This window comes from Triticum aestivum, chromosome 7B (assembly GCF_018294505.1).
Source record: "Triticum aestivum cultivar Chinese Spring chromosome 7B, IWGSC CS RefSeq v2.1, whole genome shotgun sequence".
Classification (NCBI taxonomy): domain Eukaryota; kingdom Viridiplantae; phylum Streptophyta; class Magnoliopsida; order Poales; family Poaceae; genus Triticum; species Triticum aestivum.
The window spans coordinates 415,857,819-415,872,019 of record NC_057813.1 but is presented as its reverse complement, the minus strand read 5'-3'; positions in this window follow the sequence as shown (position 1 = coordinate 415,872,019).

The following is a 14,201-nucleotide window of genomic DNA, read 5'->3' as shown; positions in this document are numbered from 1 at the left end:
ATAGTAAGAAAGGTTTACGCAGGGTCTTAATCTGAAAAGAATCCTTGCAACGGGTCCCTACTGCACGTCTGCGCTTGTGTCTCCGTTGTGCCGTATCCTGGACGGGCGTAGCATGGTGTTCTTCTATAAAAGAGAAGAACTTAGTTTGAAAAAAGGATCGTGCGAAAAATGCATAAACAGAGTATAATTGAAAAAATGAATGACATTGAGCTTTATTGTCTCTTATTGTACATGCGTGCAGCCCCATGTAAGGGGGTACGCGGCTAGTAAGCCCCTTGTTTATTTGTGCCCGACTCGCCTGACCGTGTCCGGGGTCTGAATGACCTATTTGGGTGCTTTGATCGGCAAAGCCGGATTAATGTGTGGTTGTCAAGGCAGTCTCACTTTCTTCCGTATTCGAGGAATACTTGAGGTTTCCCTTTAATGAAATTATGCCGCGTGGACCGGGCATTTTAAGTGTAAGAGATGCATAATGCGGTATTGCGTCAAAGCGGGCGAAAGCTTCGCGTCCCAATAGTGCTTGATAGCTACTTTTAAATGGGGCAATGTGGAAGACTAACTTTTCGCGACGGGAGTTGTCGGATGAGCCAAACACCACTTCCAGTGGTAGAGAGCCCGTACAATGGGCGTATGGGCCTGGCATCACTCCTTTAAAGGAGGTGTTGCTATGGCGTATTTTGGTTGGGTCTATCCCCATTCTGCGGATTGTATCCTGATATAGTAGGTTTAGATCACTGCTGCCGTCCATTAGGACTTGTGTAAATTGTAGTCCGTCGATTATAGGATCTAATATCAGGGCAGTCCATCCTGCGTTCCGGATACTTCTGGAGTAATCCTGATGGTCGAAAGTGATTGATTTTGACATCCAGTGTCGGGACTCCGCTGGGGTGGACCGTGCGGTGCGTATTTTAATGGGCGCCGCTCTATTTTTGCCTGTTGTCACATGAAGTGAGTTTACTGTTTTGACCTCTTGTGGGAAATTCTTTTGTTTGCCGGTGCTCTGCTTGTGGAGTTCGTCATCGTCCTCGCTTGGTGTTTCGAGCCCCTTGTGTTCGGCATTAAGTCGGCCGGACTATTTGAAGACCCAACAATCTCTGTGGGTATGGTTTGCAGGCTTCCCGGAGGTGCTGTGGATTTGGCATATCTTGTCCAAGATTTTGTTTAGGTTGGATAGCTCATCGCTGTTGTCCTTGAGAGGCAGTGTTTTGTTGTTCTGCCGAGAGCTTTTGAACCCGGCATTGACTGCCGTGCTCTTTGGACCGTTTCCCTTAGTTCGGCGCTGGTCCTTTCTGTGTCGTGGTTTCCCATTTCCATCCCTGACCTCAGATGTACTTGGGTCGCTGGTGCTGCATCTTGCCAGCCAGCTATCCTCTCCCGCGCAAAAGCGGTTCATGAGGCTTGTTAGTGCGGCCATTGTTCTTAGCTTTTCCTGGCCGAGGTGTCTGGCGAGCCATTCGTCTCGGACGTTATGTTTGAAGGCTGCTAAGGCTTCGGCGTCCGGACAGTCGACTATTTGGTTCTTTTTGGTGAGGAACCTGTTCCAGAATTTGCGGGCTGACTCTCCGGGCTATTGGGTTATGTGACTTAAATCGTCTACATCCGGAGGGCGGACATAAGTCCCCTGAAAATTTGCCCGAAACACATTCTCGAGCTCTTCCCAACTTCCAATGGTATTTTCTGGGAGGCTTTTGAGCCAATGCCGGGCTGGCCCTTTGAGCTTGAGGGGTAGGTATTTAATGGCGTGGAGGTCATCTCCTCTAGCCATATGTATGTGCAGGATGTAATCCTCAATCCATACTCCAGGGTCTGTTGTTCCGTCGTATGCCTCTATGTTTACAGGCTTGAATCCCGCTGGAAATTCATGATCCAGCACCTCATCGGTGAAACATAGGGGGTGTGCGGCGCCCCTGTATTTGGGTGTGCCGTGATTTTTGAATACTCGACGTGTTGTTTTGCTTTCTGGAGCTTGCTTTCTTGACCCATAAATGGACCTGACTGGGTCGTCCTCTTGGCGAGGATCCTTATATGGATCACGTGCCGGCTTGTGTGCGGCGCCGCTTGCCGCTCTTTGTTTGCCATGTGGTCGTCCATCCGACCATGCGGCCTCTTTGTTTTTTGATTGTGGGGGCTCTATGGCCTCCTCGTCAAATTTGGGCAGTAGTTTGCGCTTCGGGTATCTTTTTGCTTGGCGACTATCATCATATTTGTCTGCGGTCTTGAGTACTTTGCTCCATCTCATTCTGAGTACGTCTTCCACAGTTTTGAGCTTCCGCTTCTGCTTCTTCAGACTTCGTGCAGTGGCGACGAGCTTTTTGTGGAGGTTCTTCTGCTCCAACGATGTGTCCGGTGTGAGATCATCCGGACTGTTGTCTTCGCCGGGGGTGGATTGCTTATCCAATTCATCCTGTTCGGATAGTTGCTCGGGGGCATGTTCGTCGTCCACCGGTTCGCCCTGCTCTATGGCTGGGTCTATATGGGTGCTGTCATTGTCGAGGCAGGACTTTTGACGGCGCTTGCGTCGCCGTTTCGGCTGTTTTTCGAGGGAATTATCCTTCGCAGCGTCCCGTTGTTCCTCGTTATCGCTTCCTTTAGGTGTATCCACCATATATAAATCATGAGTTGAGGTGGCTTTCCAGTGCCCTGTGGGTGCTGGTTCTTGGTCGTCTCCGGCATCGTCGTCCATACCGTCGATATCTTCGGAGTCCAAGTCTAGCATGTCGGTTAAGTCATCGACAGTGGCTACGAAGTGGGTGGTGGGCGGGCTTTGAATTTATTCGTCGTCCGCATCCCAACCGTTCTGACCATAATCCGGCCAGGGTTCTCCTGATAAGGAGAGACATTTTAGCGAATTCAGGATGTCGCCAAAAGGCGAGTGCTGAAAGATGTCCGCGGCGGTGAACTCCATGATCGGTGCCCAATCGGATTCGATTGGCAGGGGCGCGGAAGGTTCGGGGTCCGGAGAGGAGTCCGGCACCTTGGAGTCACGAGTTTCACAAGGGACAGGGTCGGTATTTGTCTCTATCGCTCTAGAGGTAGCATCCCCCGAGGTGGTGTCCACCCACCCATCCTCGATTGGAGGCGTCGGCTCCGAGCTAAGGGTCAGAGCGGACTCTTGTGCGGCCTCCAGGGCACTGTCCGGCAGCAGAGCTAAATCATGCCCATCGTGACAGTGCGGCGTGCTCGGCTGTGGCTTGAATCCGTCGAAGATCAAGTCTCCACGGATGTCAGCCGTATAGTTCAAACTTCCAAATCTGACATGATGGCCAGGGGCATAGCTTTCGATCTGCTCCAGATGGCCAAGTGAATTGGCTCGCAGTGCGAAGCCGCCGAATACGAAGATCTGTCCGGGGAGAAAAGTCTCACCCTGGACCGCGTTGTTGTTGATGATCGAAGAAGCCATCGGGCCTATGGGAGACGACACAGAGGAACTCTCAATGAAAGCACCAATGTCAGTGTCAAAACCGGCGGATCTCGGGTAGGGGGTCCCGAACTGTGCGTCTAGGCGGATGGTAACAGGAGACAAGGGACACGATGTTTTTACCCAGGTTCGGGCCCTCTCGGTGGAGGTAAAACCCTACTCCTTCTTGATTGATATTGATGATATGGGTAGTACAAGAGTAGATCTACCACGAGATCAAGGAGGCTAAACCCTAGAAGCTAGCCTATGGTATGATTGTTGTTCGTCCTACGGACTAAAACCCTCCAGTTTATATAGGCACCGGAGAGGTCTAGGGTTACACAGAGTCGGTTACAATGGTAGGAGATCTACATATCCGTATCGCCAAGCTTGCCTTCCACGCCAAGGAAAGTCCCATCCGGACACGGGACGGAGTCTTCAATCTTGTATCTTCATAGTCTTGGAGTCCGGCCGACGGTGATAGTTCGGCTATCCGGACACCCCCTAGTCCAGGACTCCCTCAGCTATTGTTTTGCATGTCCATTTATTGCCATTGGTTCAATGAGGCAATGTTTTGCGTATTGTCCATCATGAATTTGATGCTACTGTTTGAGTAATATGCTTATGTCTTCCTATCCTTTCTCACTAAGCTAATGAAGGTTTCACCTTGTTCCTACTTGTGCAAACAGGGATCATGTTGTGCCAATCATACATTTTAGTGGAACTACACAAGACAATACAATGAACTATATCCCAGCCAGTGCTTTAACTCTGCTGGAAGTTCTTGATAATCTTTCGATATAATCTCAGCACTGGTAAACAAGAGTGATTTCAACCATACATTTGAAGTGCACAAAAATATATACTATTGTGTGATTCCAGTGAGTGCTTTATCATCTCTTATGGGACTACATGAATAAACTTTTTTTTCTCAGGTTGGTACGAGCCTAAGGCCTTCATCCATATTAGTTTGCTGTCATCTCTACTTGTATCGTGCTACTGTCATGAGAAACTCCTTTATCTTTGCACGTTAAAGTTTTGCAACCTATGATAAATGGCAATGCTTTGAGTGTTGAGTTGAGCTAATTGGCACTGATTAAATAAACTAATACCTCTCTTTAAGCAAGACTACTATGTTGCTAAATTTACCCATTAAGATAATGAGGGTGCTTCTATTTGTTAGTGTATGTTTCATCAACTAGTCCCACTATTACAGTAATCTCACTCTCTCAATATATGTGCCAACAGGGATGCTCGATTTTGGTGGAACTGCACAAAAACTTTGGGTGCTTCATTGCCTCGATAGCTTCCGTCCTTTCCTGTCAGTCGCTAATCTCCGCTTGCTTTCTTCCTTTGCTGTCAGTCGCTTGGCTTATCTTGGCTTCCAATCAAAGGAAATAGTAATTGATATGCTACCTCACACAGGTTGGTACTGGTCTTTATCCTGATTATTGTGCCTGCCATATGTATTGGTAATTTGGTATTGTGCTACTGTTTGTCGATTTCATAGAGGAGTAATTTGGAGCCTGAACTTGCAGGCAAATCATTACATCGGGTGACTTTAGTAGAACTGCACAAAATGATCAGATGGACAGGTACTTATGTTGCTGCTATGTACTCCAAAGTTCACTCGGACAAGCATCGATGTTGACAAGAAGTGCCTATATTCATTCGAGTATCAACCGGCGTCAACCAATTGTCAAACTCCAAGTATTAGGAGAGTGAACGCCAAAAATATTGCTTGGTGCATAGCCCAGAAAAACGCAGTCCAGTCTTTGGTCCCAACTTGTGCCTTTTGGTTATCGGCACATATGGTAGCGAACTATATGGCATGGAGTCTAAATATTCCAGACAAGTTGGTTGACGCGTATATTCATCTGGCACTTAATCAGTCTGCATGCCAAGGATGCTCCATTTCAGTTCAACTGCACAAAAAAATTTGGGTGGTTCATTTTCTCAACCGCCTCCTTTCTCGTCTGCAATGTAGAATTTTGGCGAGATATAGGACCAAGATGAGCCAGTAAACTAGTCAGATGAAAGTAGTGGCCAAGTTGCTCAAATCTCCCTCGGCACGAGGCCACTATTTGAGGATAAACCTACAAGCAAAGTTCAGATTGTCTGTGCTGCCTCTTATGTACTCGAAAGTTTACTCGTACAAGAACTAATTTTAGCAAGAAGTACCTCCGATTGAACACCATTTACCAGTCTGTACCCTAGGTAATTAAAGTTCGTCCATGGATCATATTGGCTGTGATCTCAATCATTTGGATGCATAAACATACTGAACATGTGTATATCTGAATCTTTTTGTGAATTATATATGAATACTGTCGTGTGATCTATCAATCATTTGGATGCATAGATATGCTGAGCTTGTGTATATATGAATATTTTGAGTTGTTGATAGTGCATGTTGGCTATGAATATGAATGTGTCCTGTGAACCCGAGTTTGATATGAATGTTTACCTTTTCTGTTGTATTTGTGTGTGAACTTGTTAGTATGCCTACTGTGGGGTATAAAACGCAGGTCTCTTATAAAAGTAATGTTGTGTCCAATTTATGTTTTCCCTTCTAACCACATTATATAAATTTATATTATTACTATTATTGTATATTTTATAGAGACTTATATATACATTATAAAAACATCCCACGTGTTATTAACTTATAAAAGTAAATGTTTAACGAAAGTTGGCAAGGAAAATCCTGGTTGTTATTGACTCACAGGCAAGGAAAATCCTGGTGATTGCGTACAAAAGCTTGCGAAGATTTTAAAGACCAATTTAATAATAATGCGCTCATTTTTATTTTGAGAAATAACTCGCTATTTTGTTAATTATATATATATATATATAATGTGCCTCTCCGGTTTATTCTTTGATATTAATTGCTCCTTCTAACATAACATTATATATATAACGAGCCCACCTAATACGTGTATTTCAAGGAAGTGCAAATGGGCTGGGATTTCTTAGAAAATATAAATGGGCCTGATTGACGCGAAATTATTTGTTCACCCAGCCCAGCAAATGGACTGTACATTCTAGAAAACATGGGTTAAATATATGCCACATTTTTGCAGGCTGACATATGGGCCAATAGGTCGAACCTACGTAGGGCGTTGTCAACTTGGTCAACAAATGATTGTGTCATCCACGGCCATTGGATTAATATCCAACGGCCGGCAAGCACCTTCAATCTCTCGTCTTCTTCCTCCAGCGTCGCCGGGACCACCTGGTCCGGCCTCCGGCGGCTAGCGGCTCTGCTTAGCACGCATCGCTGTGAAGCGCTACCCCACCGCTGGCCAGGCTATCCCTCCACCCCTCGACACCTCCTGTTATTCTCCACAGACTATAGCCCCACGCCGCAACAGAACTAGTTATAACCCTTCTCCTCCTCTCAATCTACGACTCCACTGCCGCGTGTTCCCATCTCCGAGTCGTTCCCGTCCGGGAGCTCGCCGTCGTCCACCGCCTCGCTGCGCTCGGTGCGGCGTGGTCAACAAACGAGAGTCATCGGAAGAGGACTGTACGTGGAGAGCCTGACGGCTGGGACCCACGAGGTCCATGGTCGCACGCAAGGAAAGTTCCTCCTTATTAAGCTGGAAAAAAATGTTTCCTCCACTTGACAACTAGGACCCACCGGCTGTATCTTCGCACGGAAGGAAGTGCCTCCTTGTTTTGCGAAAAAAATTATTCATCCCGTTGACAGCTGGGACCCGTCGGATTTGGTGACTGACTTGTGGGCCTCCTAAGCGGATGTGTATGCACGACTTTGTCAACTTAATTAACAAATGATTCTAGCAGCTGGACCGTTGGATGTCAATCCAACAGCCGTGCTCCTTCTTCAACCTTTGTTCTTGCTCCTGTCTCTCGTGGGCGGCACCGCGGCTGTGCTACCGCGCACCCGAACCAGTGAAGTTTCCCACTCCTCTCCATCTACGACTCCAATGCCCCGTCTTCCCCATCTCCGGGTCATTCCAGTCTAGGTGCGCTCAGCACAGTGTGGTCAACATGGTCAACCCTCGTACTCCTCTTCACGTGGGCATCCACTGCTGCGTCTTCCCTGGCTCCGCGTCGTCCCCTTCCTAGGACTCGCTGTCGTCCACCGCCATGGTGCTCTCGGCGCGGCATGGTCAATGTGGTCAACGACCGACTTCCATCAGAAGAGTACTGTGCGTGGAGAGGCTGACAGCTGGGTCCACAGCGGCCGCAAGGAAGTGCCTCCTTATTACGCACAAAATAATTATTCCTCCACCTGACAGCTGGGACCTACCGGACGGGCCACCGTATTTCGCGAAAAAACATTTCCCCCTGACTGCTGGGACCCACCAGCTACACCTTCGCATGCAAGGAAGTGTGTCCGGGCAAAAAAACGATTCGCCCCCCTGACTACTGGGACCCACCAGCTACATCTTCGCACGCAAGGAAGTGCGTCCGGGCAAAAAAACGATTCGCCCCCCTGACTGCTGGGACCCACCAGCTACATCTTCGCACGCAAGGAAGTGCGTCTGGGCAAAAAATAAAAATCGATTCGCCCCCCTGACTGCTGGGACCCACCAGCGACATGTTCGCACGCAAGGAAGTGCCTGACAGTCGGGACCCACCTGGTCGAAGCGTACGTAGCGTTGTTATTCTGGTCGTGAACGTGTACATACATATATACCGGTGGATGTAGAGGCGCGCACGTGTCGTAGTAGAGGCGCGCACATAGCATGTACATGTATGTACAGCGGCCAGGGTGCAAGAAAGAAAATACGGCCACGTATGTGTACATACGGGCGGGGTCTCGAACACCTACTCGCGCATACGTACGGCGATGGCTCGTGTACATGGCTGGGTCGGAACGGAGAAACAACGTCGTCGTCGTGTTCATGGGGAGGTAACAGAATGCGTCGTGTTCATGGGGAGGCAACGGAATGCGTCGTGTTCATCGGAAGGCAACGGAACGCATGGGAGCCAACCGGTTCGGTCGGAATGGAATGCGTGGTCGTGTTCATCGGGAGGGCTTGGATGGAAGAGGCGATGGAAACGAGGCCTGGCGTACCGCACAATGGAGGAAACAGACCTCCTAGGTTCGGAACGGGGTCCTTTTGATCGGGAGGGGTCCGGCGTACCGCAAAACGGAGGAAACGGACCTCCTACGGTCAAAACGGGGGTCCTGTTGATCGGGAGGGGTGTGGCGTACCGCAAAATGGACGAAACGGACCTCCTACGGTCGAAACGGGGGTCTTGTTGATTGGGAGGGGTGTGGCATACCACAAAACAGATGAAACAGACTTATTTTGGAGCGCTATGGTCGAAACGGGGGTCCTGTTGATCGGGAGGGGTGTGGCGTACCGCAAAACGGACGAAACGGACTTGTGTTGGAGCGCTACGGTCGAAACGGGGGTCTTGTTCATCTAGAGGGGTGTGGCGTACCACAAAACGGGACTCCACGGGATATTGTTCATCTCCACCGTCGACCTGCTCCTCCCTCCACGGGCTACCGTCGACCTCCTCCAGCCTCCACGGGCTCCTGTTCATCCAGCCTCCACCTTGCGCTACTCCACCGGCTACTGTTCAACCACCCCTCCACGGGCACCCCTCCACCGTCTACTGTTCATCCAGCCCTCCACACCACGGGGTCCTGTTCAACCACCCCTCCACGGGCACCCCTCCGCCGTCTACTGTTCATCCAGCCCTCCACACCACGGGGTCCTGTTCATCCAGAGGCAATGCCACCGCTCACTGTTCATCCAACCCCCCCCCCCCCCGCAACGCTCACTGTTCATCCAATCGATCAGCTTCAGTTAGCAGCAGTAGCGAAGGAATCGCTCGATCGGGTTCAGTTAACAGCCATCGATCGATCGCTCGGGTTCAGTAACGCGTAGCCTGCAGTGCAATCGCTCGGGTTCAGTTAGAGCCCAACGCCTCGCTCGGGTTTACTTAGATCCAACGCCTCGCACACACGCGCGTACGTGTACGAGAGAAACGCGCATCGCTCGGCCCTCGACCTCCCACCGTAACCGGGAACTCCCCAAAATTTTCCTCGCCCTCGCTTCTACCACGGTTTTTTCCGTCATGGACGGCCCAAAGAATGTCATGCAGCTACGTCTCCGGCCCGCCCAGGACGAAAAGCCCATTTTCTGTCATGATTTTTTTGTCATGGAAGTAGGAGCCCACCACATCTATGATAATACCGGGTTTTGTCACAATTATCGTCATAGAAGTGTCATATGTATGACAGGAAAAAAATTCGTTCGGCCCAAAATGTCACGGATGTGTCTTTTTTGTAGTGATTTCAGTTCTAGACGGTGGGAGTATGGTGTAACATGTAATCTGGACGGTGGGAGTATGGTGTAAGTGCTAGGGATACGACAGGACAACACAGCAAAAAACACACTAGTTGAATGTAAAACTGTATGCTAGCGGAATATGTACAGAAATAACTAAGGCAACATACACATGTATGATTGGGAAACTAAGATGGCATTGCAACAGAGCACTAGAACATCACTTCAACGTAAAAAAACATGGTATGGTAGACAGATGAAGTACATACTCATGAATAACAATGCATAATATATTCAGAAGCATGATCGGCATGCTAAGCACATGGCATTGCAACAGAGTAGATACACTCCAGGACATTATATGCATGTTGTACCCATATCACAGGCCAAGTTAGAGCAAGGACCTTGTGGGGTGAAGAGGAATTCATCATCTTTCTGCAAGTCTTCTGAAGAACTGCCTTTACATGTTCCATCATATTGGGTATAATTGACATCAAGTTTATTGGCCTTTACATGGCTCCGTGAGGTTCTTGTGGATATATCAGTGTGTGCAATTATATCTGACATGCATGGAAGACAACTACTAGTTAGATTTATGTAATGAGTGCATGTAGGAGACGACATGAATAGTAGGACTGGGGTTAACTAGCAGCAACAGGTCTCATAAACTAAAGGGAGAACATAGATGAAAGCTACACAATATGTATCGTTTGTACTTGAGATTAACTAGATGGCACACAAAAGTATTAAAGAACAACATATGTAATACTAGAAGTTGTATAATACTATAATAACCAGCCTGTGGGATAGCATTGGCTGATGGATGATAACTATGGAACAACGTTACCTAAAGAACAAGTATCTTAGCTGAACTATGGAACAACGCTAACTCCTTCACAAGACCCGTAAGAGATCAGCATGAATATACAGTGAAATGTGATGATCTATTTTCCATGCTTAGATGAATGACAAAGCCATAAATGTTGCACACAAGTAAGATGAGGGTACAACCTATCTGGCTGCCATCCATAGGAGTGAGCATCATGTGCTGACTTGTCGATGGCCCTACAGTTGTTGTGGCTGTCCATGTCGGGCACGCGCATTCGATGCAGGGAACTATTGAGTGGGGACTATAGCTCCCTTCTGGTGTATGCTTACCTTGTTGGAGCAGTTGCGGTGAGTCGGACGACGGTGTGTCTGAAGATGCAGATAACGCATAATGTTAAGAATGACATATCTCTTTGATCTGAAGAAATACACTAAGAGATCAACAGCAAGGTACGACAGTGGTCACATGTCTGTTGACTGAAGACTAAATTGGGGTCACACGATTTTATTTTATTTTGGTATTGTCTGATCTACGCCGGATGGCTTGATGGCCGTCTTGTGCCTCCCAGCTGACACTGTTTGGAATCTTCCCCGAAGAGCCAGCGACCAACGGCAGAGCAGCTTGCCTCCGGCGTCCATGGCCCCGTCCAAAACCAAGCTCCCCGCCCCACCGCACTGCCGTGGTTGCGCCGCCTCCGGGCCAATCCACAAAGACTCCCCGTCATCCAGATCCGACGCCGGCAGTACCTTCAACCCACGCAACTCTAAAAGATAGCCATCTAAGCGCTGCTTCCACGGCGAACTTGCGGCCCCGCACCCTTAAGTTAGACACCAGCCAACCGGCAGCCTAGGAGCTCCGCCGCCTCGAGGGGTGCTGCTTCGCATTGGGAATCGATTGGCCCAGAATAAAAATTCAGACAACTGATGCCTAAATAAAGTGATTTGAGATGAGGGTGTGACCTATCTGGCGGCATGGTGAAGTAGGCAGGTCTAGCTGTCGAGTCGGTGAGGCCGGCGCGGTTGTGGTGGCGACCGGTGGCAGGGAAAGAGCGATGTCGTGACGGTCGATGGCTATGGGGAAGCAGCGCCAGGACTCTGGATGGATCCAAAGTTGGAGCCGCTTCGGCGCCGTGAACAACGGCGGGGTGAATCGACTCCGGTATGGTTCACGCGGCCGTTGTCGAGGCAGCACCAGTAGCACGAAGTAAGAGGCACACGGCCCAGTGCACGACGGCAAAGGGACAACGTCTCTGGCATTAGGGAGGAGGGCGGCTGTGAAATTGGTGCGGTGGGGGGCGCCATGGAGGTCGGGCTGAGGTTTCGCGGCTCGGGAGAAGGGAGCTTCCCGGGGAGAAGGTGATTTGGCGCCCACGAGGTATGAATGGGGGGCGAGGGGGAATTGGGAGGGGAGTGGAACCATGTCTTACGTGCGCATTTGTCTGAAATGTGAGGGGGAGTTATAGTTCTACCCTTGCCTTTAGGCTTCGCGGCTTGGGTCTGTGTACTGAGGGTCGGGGATAGTAGAGTAACTTTGCTTCTCCCCAAATAGTGGGCGGGAGCGATTTCGGGCGAGGAGGGTGTGTTTTGAACTATAGTGGGCATGAGCGATTTCGGGCAAGGAGAGCGTGTTTTGAAATAGTGGGCGCGAGCTATTTCGGGCGAGGAGAGCGTGTTTTGCCGACCATGGTTTATGAATTATTCGGCACATGTCATTTCGGCCGAGGAGAAGGCGCGCTTGGATTAAGTTACGGACCTACCCTCGATGTACAATGGGCCAATTGATGCGTGTCCCACATAGGACGGTAATTTCGCGTCTCCCATTTATTTGCTCACGCGAATTCCACCGAGCAGAGAGGATGTTTAACGGTTCATTCAAATTTTGGGAGAACAAGCATCCACGTCTACCTTACCAAGTCGATTCGAATCAAATTTTGAAATATTAGCTTGCCACTTCTTTTTTAGATGGAGAGATGATGCTCGGGAGTAATGTGTTTTTACATGCTCGTTGCTAGCGATTTACTATATGACAAATAGTTGACCCACTCAAAAACGCGAATCAAACCCAAAATGAAATATCTTGATTCAATGAAATAGCTCGTTCACTAGGTCAAAATAGTGAACTAAATCCAAAATTGAGCATCTCAATCGAGTAGCATGTTGTACAGTATTATAGTACTCCATGAACATGTTGAAAGTCAAATTAATGAACTTGTTTGATATAGGCATATATCCGTTCATGTGTGGATTGCAGACAACATGTTCTCCAATTTAAATATTTGAATGCAAGTATATATCGAAACATGGTTTATATCAGTCTTTGATGCATAAAACGCGACCTCCCCCTCTCCCGGACTCCTGTTCTCTCTCTCTCTCTCTCTCTCTCTCTCTCTCTCTCTCTCTCTCTCTCTCTCTCTCTCTCTCTCTCTCTCCAAAATCTTCAATTCTGTCGCACGCATCCGACGCAAAAACCTTGTTGGTCCCTCTCCATCTCTCTCTCTCTCTCTCTCTCTCTCTCTCTCTCTCTCTCTCTCTTTGTGTGGGGGGGGTCTTTCTAGTTCGCATGCATATATACACCATCTATAGGTCTCTCTCGCACACTATGTATGATACTCTAGCTAGTCCAAGCTAGATATCTTGGGTGCACTCATCGTACGCACACAAATTCCTTGGCTCTTTGCCCGTAACTCTCTCGCGCACCACTCTGTCGTCTCGGAGCTCTTCCCCCCCTCTCTCAAACTCTCCATCCACCTGGGTCACATACACATGCATATCTCACTCGCACTCGATAGGCCCATCTAAAACTCTATCTCTCTCCCTCGTTCTCTCTCCATCTCACACGCGCACACACACAATCTCATGCCTAGCTAGACAAGTATGATGGTCTCTCACTCAATTGTAGGCACACGCAGTCCCCCCTATATGTATATGACTAGCTAATCTTAGTCTCCATCACAAACATGTGCATGGTCTATCTCGATTTCTCTTGGGGCATCTTTCTATCGCGCACGCACCTCCCTCGATCTCCCACCCATATAGTCCCCTCATGATCTCGAGGGGATCTCTCTATCACAAACACACCCTCTCTCCCTCCCCATGCGTCCATGTCCTCCATGTGCCCCTCTCGACCTTTGTTCCTTGTTGGCCAGACCTCTATTGGACATGTGCTACAGGGGTGTCTCTCTCCGTTGCAAACAATCACACACTAGCTATCTTCGTGTATCTCCTCTCCACGCTTTTCTATCTCGGAGATGCATGCGTGATATGTTCGCATAAGAAACGAAAAAACACACTCTCTCTAATTTATCGTTTGTTGTCACTTTCTCTTTCACACACATACTCTTTTTGCACACTTACTCATTCTCCTTCACACGCACTTGATCTGTCCCGACTTAGGCACTCTCCTCGGTCCATAGCATATAGATTTATTGAAAAGTCAAACATCACAAAGTTTGACCATGTACGTGGAGAAAAACAATTACATCTAGTACGGCAAACATATACCATTAGATTCACCATAGGATGTAGTTTTGTATGATGTATCTTTGGTATTGTAGATATAAATAACATTTGCGTAAACCTGATCAAAGTTTCCAAAGTTTGACTTCTAAAAAATTTACATGCACTGCATTATCGAGCGGATGGAATATCTCTTTTCCCCTCTCAGCTATATGACACACCACTCAGCCTTATCGGGGCTCCTC